Source organism: Kogia breviceps, chromosome 1, assembly GCF_026419965.1.
Source record: "Kogia breviceps isolate mKogBre1 chromosome 1, mKogBre1 haplotype 1, whole genome shotgun sequence".
Taxonomy (NCBI): Eukaryota; Metazoa; Chordata; class Mammalia; order Artiodactyla; family Physeteridae; genus Kogia; species Kogia breviceps.
This window is the reverse complement of record NC_081310.1, coordinates 87,963,156-87,970,748: the sequence shown is the minus strand read 5'-3', so window position 1 is coordinate 87,970,748 and position 7,593 is coordinate 87,963,156.

Sequence of the window (7,593 nt, the reverse complement as noted above, 5' to 3'; positions counted from 1 at the left end):
CAAGAGTAGAGATACCAAAATAAAATTTAAACTGATGTTCAGGCCACGACTAGAAATATACAAATTACGAAAGGAAAAATCTCATTGGTAAAGGCAAAATATACAGTAAAGGTAGTAAATTAATCACTTATAAAGCTAGTAGGAAGGTAAAAAAATCATAAAATCATCTATATCTGTAATAAATAGTTAAGAAATACACAAACTGATGTAAAATATGAGGTCAAAAACAGTAAACACTTGTGCGTCAGGTTGTAAAAATGAAGGGTTGTTAAAATGCATTTGAACTCAAGAGGTTAGCAATTTAAATAATCATATATATATAATATATCGCTATATATAAACCTCATGGTAACCACAAACCAAAGATCTGTAATAGATACTCACATAAACAAGAGAAAGGAAACCAAACATAACAATAAAGATAGTCATCAAACCACCACAGGGAAGAAAGCAAAAGAAGAAGAAAGAAACAACAACAAAAATAAACCCTGCAAAGCCCCGTAGTACAGGGAGATCAGTTAGGTGGTTTGTGACTGCCTAGAGGGGTGGGATAGGGAGGGTGGGAGGGAGGGAGACACAGGAGGGAAGAGATATGGAAACATGTGTATATGTATAACTGATTCACTTTGTTATAAAGCAGAAACTAACACACCATTGTAAAACAATTATACTCCAATAAAGATGTTTTTAAAAAAACCCTGTAAAAACAATCCCAGAACAATTAACAAATTGTACTTATTAACAAATTAGTAAGTACATAGCATGTGTTAAATTTATATTTCTACCTGTTTGCTGTCAGTATACAGAAATGCAGTTGATTTTTGCACGTTGATCTTGTATCCATTGACTATACAGAACTCATTTATTAGATCTAGGAGGTGGTTTTTTGTTTGTTTGTTTTTGTTTTTTGGGTTTTCTTTTTGTATGTTCTTGGAGATTTTCTGTGTAGACAATCATGTCATCTGCAAACAGAGGGAGTTTTATTTTTTCCTTTTCAATTTGTATGCCACTTTCCCCCTTGTCTTATTGCAGTGGTTAGAATTTTCAGCATTATTTTTATTATTATTTTAATTATTTATTTATTTTTGGCTGCATTGGGTCTTCGTTGCTATGTGCAGGCTTTCTCTAGTTGTGACGAGTGGGGGCTACTCTTCGTTGCAGTGCATGGGCGGCTTCTCTTGTTGCGGAGCATGAGCTCTAGGTGCGTGGGCTTCAGTAGTTGTGGCACGCAGGAAAGCCTACACTCAAGCAGCTGAACAGGGATTGAGAAAGATTATGTTCGTTTTCTCTTAAAATGCATCCAGTGATTTTCCGTCTCACATTAGAGAAAGAGTACAAAGGTTTTCACAGTGTTCTATTAGACTCTACCAATGTCATCTAGCTATCCAGATATACTTTTCTGACCTCATCTCCTAGTGCTTTCCCCTCATGCTCTCAACTTCAGCCACAGGAGCCTTCTTGTTATTCTGTGAAAATGCTCAACACACTCTTGTCTCAGGGCCTTTGCACTGGCTGTTCCCTCTGCTTAGACTATTCCCCCCCTAGATAACTGTGTGGTCTATCCCTTTATTTTCTCATGTGTCTGTTCATAGGGCACATTATCAGTGAGGCCTTTCCTGACTAACTCGTATGGAATAGCAGCTCTCTCCTCCATCTCCTTTACATTCTTTAAAAATAGCATTTATCAATATGTGAAATGCTATATATTTTATTTGTTTACATTTTCTCTTCCCACTAGAATATAAGCTCCACAAGGGCAAAGACTTTCTCCTTTGTTTCCTGTTATATCATCCGTGTCTAATAGTGCCTCCTACATGCAAATGTTCAACATCAGTGGAAAGAATGAATAATATCAGTGTTTGAGAGTTCAGTCTTATTGTACTCTCAGTTCACTGACTTGGAAAGGGATTACTCTTCAGCTTATGGCAAACTCCATATGTTACCTCAGATGGCCCTATGCAGGGTGTCTCTGTTTTTTAAACAGAGAAAGACACTCTGTCTTTCTACCTGGGAGGTTTTCTGTGCCTAGAAAGGAGAAGAAAAGACAGTACATATGAATTGCTGACAGAGATTAGTGTAGCACAGGCAGAATAGATTGGACTAGAGGCACAGATGTCAGGAGGTATTGCTGAAACCACTTCCTTTTCTCTACCCCCCAGGAAGCAAATATCTGAGTACAGAACCAGTACACAACTTCTGTGTTTCTGAATAAAGCTGCTGCAGTTTCCCAGAAGGAACAAGGACATTTCTGATTTGTGAGAGGCTGCGTGTGAAGGAGGAAGCTCAGGGGCCCTGCAGCCCCTCTACTTCTTCCCTCTTCACTCTAACAAAAAGTAGTCATGATGATCTTGGAGCCAGCGTTTTTGTTGGGTCAGGACTGAAAAATTTCCAAAACTGTCATCTAGAGACAGAAACCATGGGTTAGGAGAGGCATTAGTAACTGGGTAGATGGGATTTCCAGGGATGAGTTGTATCTTTTCCTAGGGAAATACTTCTCAATAGGCAATTATCATTGCTTTCCCTTCATGGAAAAATACTCATTAAAAACTTGATGCTAAATACAGTGTCTTTATGTTTGTAAATTCCTAACTTAAAAAATCTAAACTACTATACATCCTGCATTTAATCCCAAAATATCCAAAATATATCAAGCTAAGGTGGTTGCAAAAGAACTTCATTATTGGGGTATTAATTATACTAAACATAATGAAACTGTCTAATTTTAGGGAATTGGTTAGATTAATTATTGTACATTCCAAAAATGAAATGTGTTGTTATGTATGAAGGAAAAATCCTTTTTTTTGATGTAGAGCTATACATGTCTGTTTTGTAACTAAGCAAACAAAAGCAGGTTATAAAGCAGCATTATAGTCTGATCCTATTACGTCTTTGAAGAATTACTATTTAATTTCAACTTAATGTCAATATCAACTTGTATCAATTAGTCTAGAGATTGGAAACAAAATTTATCTTAGGAAAATAACAGCCTTTTTTTTTTTTTTTTTGCGATACGCGGACCTCTCACTGTTGTGGCCTCTCCCGTTGCGGAGCACAGGCTCCGGACGCGCAGGCTCAGCGGCCATGGCTCACGGGCCCAGCCGCTCCGCGGCATGTGGGATCCTCCCAGACCGGGACACGAACCCGTGTCCCCTGCACCGGCAGGTGGACTCTCAACCACTGCGCCACCAGGGAAGCCCTAACAGCCCTTTTATTAGAGAAAAATACTTTACAGTGCTCCTTGATTATTTTAAGAAATTTATCACCTTCCCCACTTCCACCCTAATGCCACATCCAGGTAGTAGAAGGTAGACAAAGAACAGTTAAAATTCTTCTGAATGTTATAATAAAAAGTAAGCAATATGGAAAATCATTTTCAAAAATATTATGCAGTTGCTTTTCTCATTGCTGGGTTAGAAAGTCAAAGATCATTGTTTAAGGCTGGAACTTCCTTATGTGGTGGTTGTCCTTCGTAGTCATACTCATGACAACACAACATATATGCAGCGTTTCACAGGTACAAAGAGCATTCACATCATTTGAAGTATTGGGTCCTCAAAACTGCCTATAAGACTGGCAGAGGAAAACACTCATTATCATTTGGTGAATGAAAAGATCATATCCAAGAGTTTCAATGTCATACCCCAAATCTCAGAGCTGGTAACTACTAAAAAATGTTTGTGTATGTCTTAGATTTAGTAACTCAAATTTATTAGTTTCAGAGCTAAACACATACAGCTTGATTAATTCTCATTGTCCAGACTCACAGAAGACACATTTACAAACCCAAATATCAATTTTTAAAAGTTTTGTGTATTGAATATATCATTCAAGGTTTAGAACACTTGGTTGAACTATTATAGCTTAGTCCCAAGGTAACTGAAAGATAGAATTAATTCATTAATTCAGTAATTCATTAAAATATTTGAATATTTACTGATTGCCTACTTTATGCTGAATTCTGTGGTAGATGCTGACTTTTTAGTAATATACAAAAAATATATGGTCCTTATTCCCATGATGTTTAGAGTCTAATGCAGGAAGACAGACATTAAAAATTGTGATAAAGTGATCAAAGAACTATTATAGGGTGCTAGGAACAAATCCAGTGGTGGAAACATTTGTACTGAGCTTACAGTTGTCAGGGTTCTAGATCGCAAGTAAGAAAAATACAACTCAGCTTAGGTAAAAAGAGAGAAAACAGGAGAGAAAGTGTCATGGATGTTTTAGCCCGAAGTTTCTAGACATTGGAACCTGAGGCAAGGATTAAATTGCTGACCCTTTATTTGGGCAATATTAACTCAAGTGGACAAGGGCTTGGGAGAAGGGCATGAAACCAGTAGAGATGTGAGACCATGAACTGGTGCGTTGTCATGCAGGTCTGGATCATAAAAAGGCGTGAAGAAAAGCAGTAAGGTCACAAAACAGGTGCAGCCACTTGACTGGAAAGACTTCTCTGGAGAGACTGCAGTGAAACATCTTGCTACTGAGTGGTCCATGAGAACAACGAGGGATGGAGGATTTACCTGCTCCTCCCACACCCTGTGTTGGGGTGTTTCATCCAGCCATTGGGATGTTTAAAAGACATAGAATCAGAGTAAAGGGCTTATGATAGATAAGTCACTTGGACTGTGGAAGATCTTGATCCCCTCTCCTCTAAACAGACTTTCCCAACTTTTGTTATACTGTGACCCAATGCTCCAGGTGAGATATTGATCCCCTAAGCCCTTAGTTGATTGGGGTGGTGCCTGAAGTTGCTGGAACCCCTGGACCACTCATTTTCTGATGCAGCAGCCTCACTTGGGCCTTCAGATCCCCTCCCATTTATACCAAATTACCCCCAAAATATCATGACATGGAATACTTTCAGAAGCATTGACTGGCAGTACAAGTTTTTTCTAACTTTGTCTTGTATCAGTTGAGAAGGATGTTTCTTCTCTACAGATTGTACTGGAGATGCATATACACAGACTTAAACTTTGATCCTAGTGTAGGGCAGTGATTCTCCAAGGCTAAGTAGGGTGGTGGTGAAGTGACCTGGGGGTATGTATCAATATCAAAATCTTGGAAGAAAGTGGATTTTTCTGACTACACAGGTCTTAGAAGCTCAAGGAAACTAATTTGCTCCCTTCTTCTCTTTTTACCTTCCACCTACTACCCATCTTTGCACATCCTTGCCACATCCAACTAATTGAGAAAAACTTTTCTAGTTCTAGTGAGCTTCTCTGCCTGATTGGAGCATATGATATCCCTTAAAAGTATTAGGGAGGAAAAATAATTGAGAACTATTGATAGTCAATCCAGATATTTTACTTGCTATTTGATATTATGGTTTCCAACATTATAGCTCATTGATTGCCAATTGTTATGCTTTAGATGCCCTCTTGGGAACTGGGAACTACCAAGCCTTATCAAAACAAATCTACAAATGACTCTTCTGGACTCCTGTTGGGAAGAACTAGACCATGGCATATTCCTTCTATTATATGTTGAATCTTGTTTGCTTACATTTCACAGCATGGGAGTACATTATTTTTATTCAGATTCTGGGGCTGCATCCTATATAGACAGCTCCTATTATTATTTTGACTGTGAATCAGGTATCCTATTTATGACACCCTCTGTTACCTCACTTCACAGTGCACGCTTCAGACATCATTATACATTTTGACATTTACTTTCCTCTTGGGAGCATATTTCTGAAATGGAATTACTGAATCAGAAAGAATTTGAACGGATCCTTTCACATATTGTAAAATTGTTTTTCTGAAAAACTACTATTTTCCAATGCCACTAGTGATATATTTGTTTCTGAACAATCTGCTTTCACTGCAATGTATTCTTTATGTTGATTTTTGTTAATTTAACTGCCTTGTGTCTAGGAAGATATTGAGATATAACTATACATGCTCTTCCTCTAGTTCCTCTTCCTAAGTAAAATTCATTGCTTGCTTTGCTCAGTGTCTGTGGCTGGTTCATCAGACAGCTCCTCTTGCTGTCTTCTCATGGGTCCCATACTGACCGTTTATTCTTATGCTACCAGAATATGGGCTTTTTTTTGAACATGGGAATGTCTGTCTTTCATAGGGACTAGGTTTAGGATCAGGGATGTCCAGAGAACCAACTTTGGGGCACAGAAAAACTAATAAAGGCTAATTACCATTAGGAAATGAGCTGGCCTTCTGTGCTTGGTGCTTATCTGAGGAGTCACTCTATAAGCTACTTGCTTTGCTGTCATTTTTGATTTCCCATTTAAAAAAGGAACATGAAAGTGGATTAAGCAAGATTAAATTAGTTAACTATTTATTCAATAAAAGGCAGAAATGAAAACTGATCATTCTAGCAAAAAAGGTATAAATCCTCTTCAACAGAACTACCCCAAAGGGTCAAAGTAACTTGTTCAAGGCCACATGGCTATTAAGTGACTGAGTTGGAATTTTAACTAAGTCCACTTGCCTCCAAAGCACATGCTCTTAGCCTTTGCACTGTAATGCCTCTTTCTAAAGATGATTCCAGGAAAGTCCAGAAAAGCAGGTTGTAGTGCCCTGGCCAGAGCACACACCAAGGACATAAGGACAGCTAGGGCCAGTTTTCTGCCAGCAGAAAGTGGACAGCCAGGCAGGATGCACATAGGACAGCCAGGTTTACAGGGTTTCCTCCATGCATACTCTACTCTTTTGGCTGCCATCACCCGTTCTCCTCTCTCTTGGATTTCTTGCTTCTGGTACCTGAAGAGTGAGAGACCATTAAGCCTTTGTCACATCCTGAGAGAGGCCACAGCCCAGGTGTCCTGCTTGTCCTTCAGCATGAACAAGGGCCCTCAGTCCAACAGAGGTGATGCTGGTATTTTAATAAGGATTTAGGATCTTTCTCCTGACCATGTTTAGAATATTTTTGCAATTTTGAGACTTGGTGACAACAAAATAATTAATAATAATCACCCAACCATAAATAATGGAATCTATTAACAGACCATATGAATAAACATCTGCAGTTATAGATCATATCCTCTGGGACCATCTATTTTGTCTTCAGATTTTTTCTCATGATAAGTTGAAAATAAATGTTTTCTGGAAGTGTGCATATGTGAGTCTTGTTATCTCCTCAGGGAAACCACAAAGCAATTTTCTTCTAAATACCTGAAGACTGTGCTCATCCTCCCTCAATCCCAAGTCCTGGGTCTATTCCTTATTTTGAGCTCCTTCTCCATCCTGGTCACTATGGGGGAGGGAGGCAGATAAACAAATGAGCACAACAGAAGGGAATCAGTGGTGCTATTTACAGGGGTTTACAGATGTACACAGGAAAAGGACAGCCACACCCACCAGAAGCCTGATTTCAGATCAATTATTATAGAAAGGCAGCCTGCGAGCCACAGTCATTCTGACAACAATCTCAGGATGTCAGTCTTTACCTTCTCCAGGAAGCACACGCCAGTGACTCTCATCTGTGAGTTCAGCCCCACCCAGTTCTAAAGCCAATCCTGCGCGAGATAGGTGCACATTAAAAACCTTGTCCTGGGCTTCCCTGGTGGTGCAGTGGTTGAGAATCCGTCTGCTGATGCAGGGGACGTGGGTTCGTGCCCCAGTCCAGGAA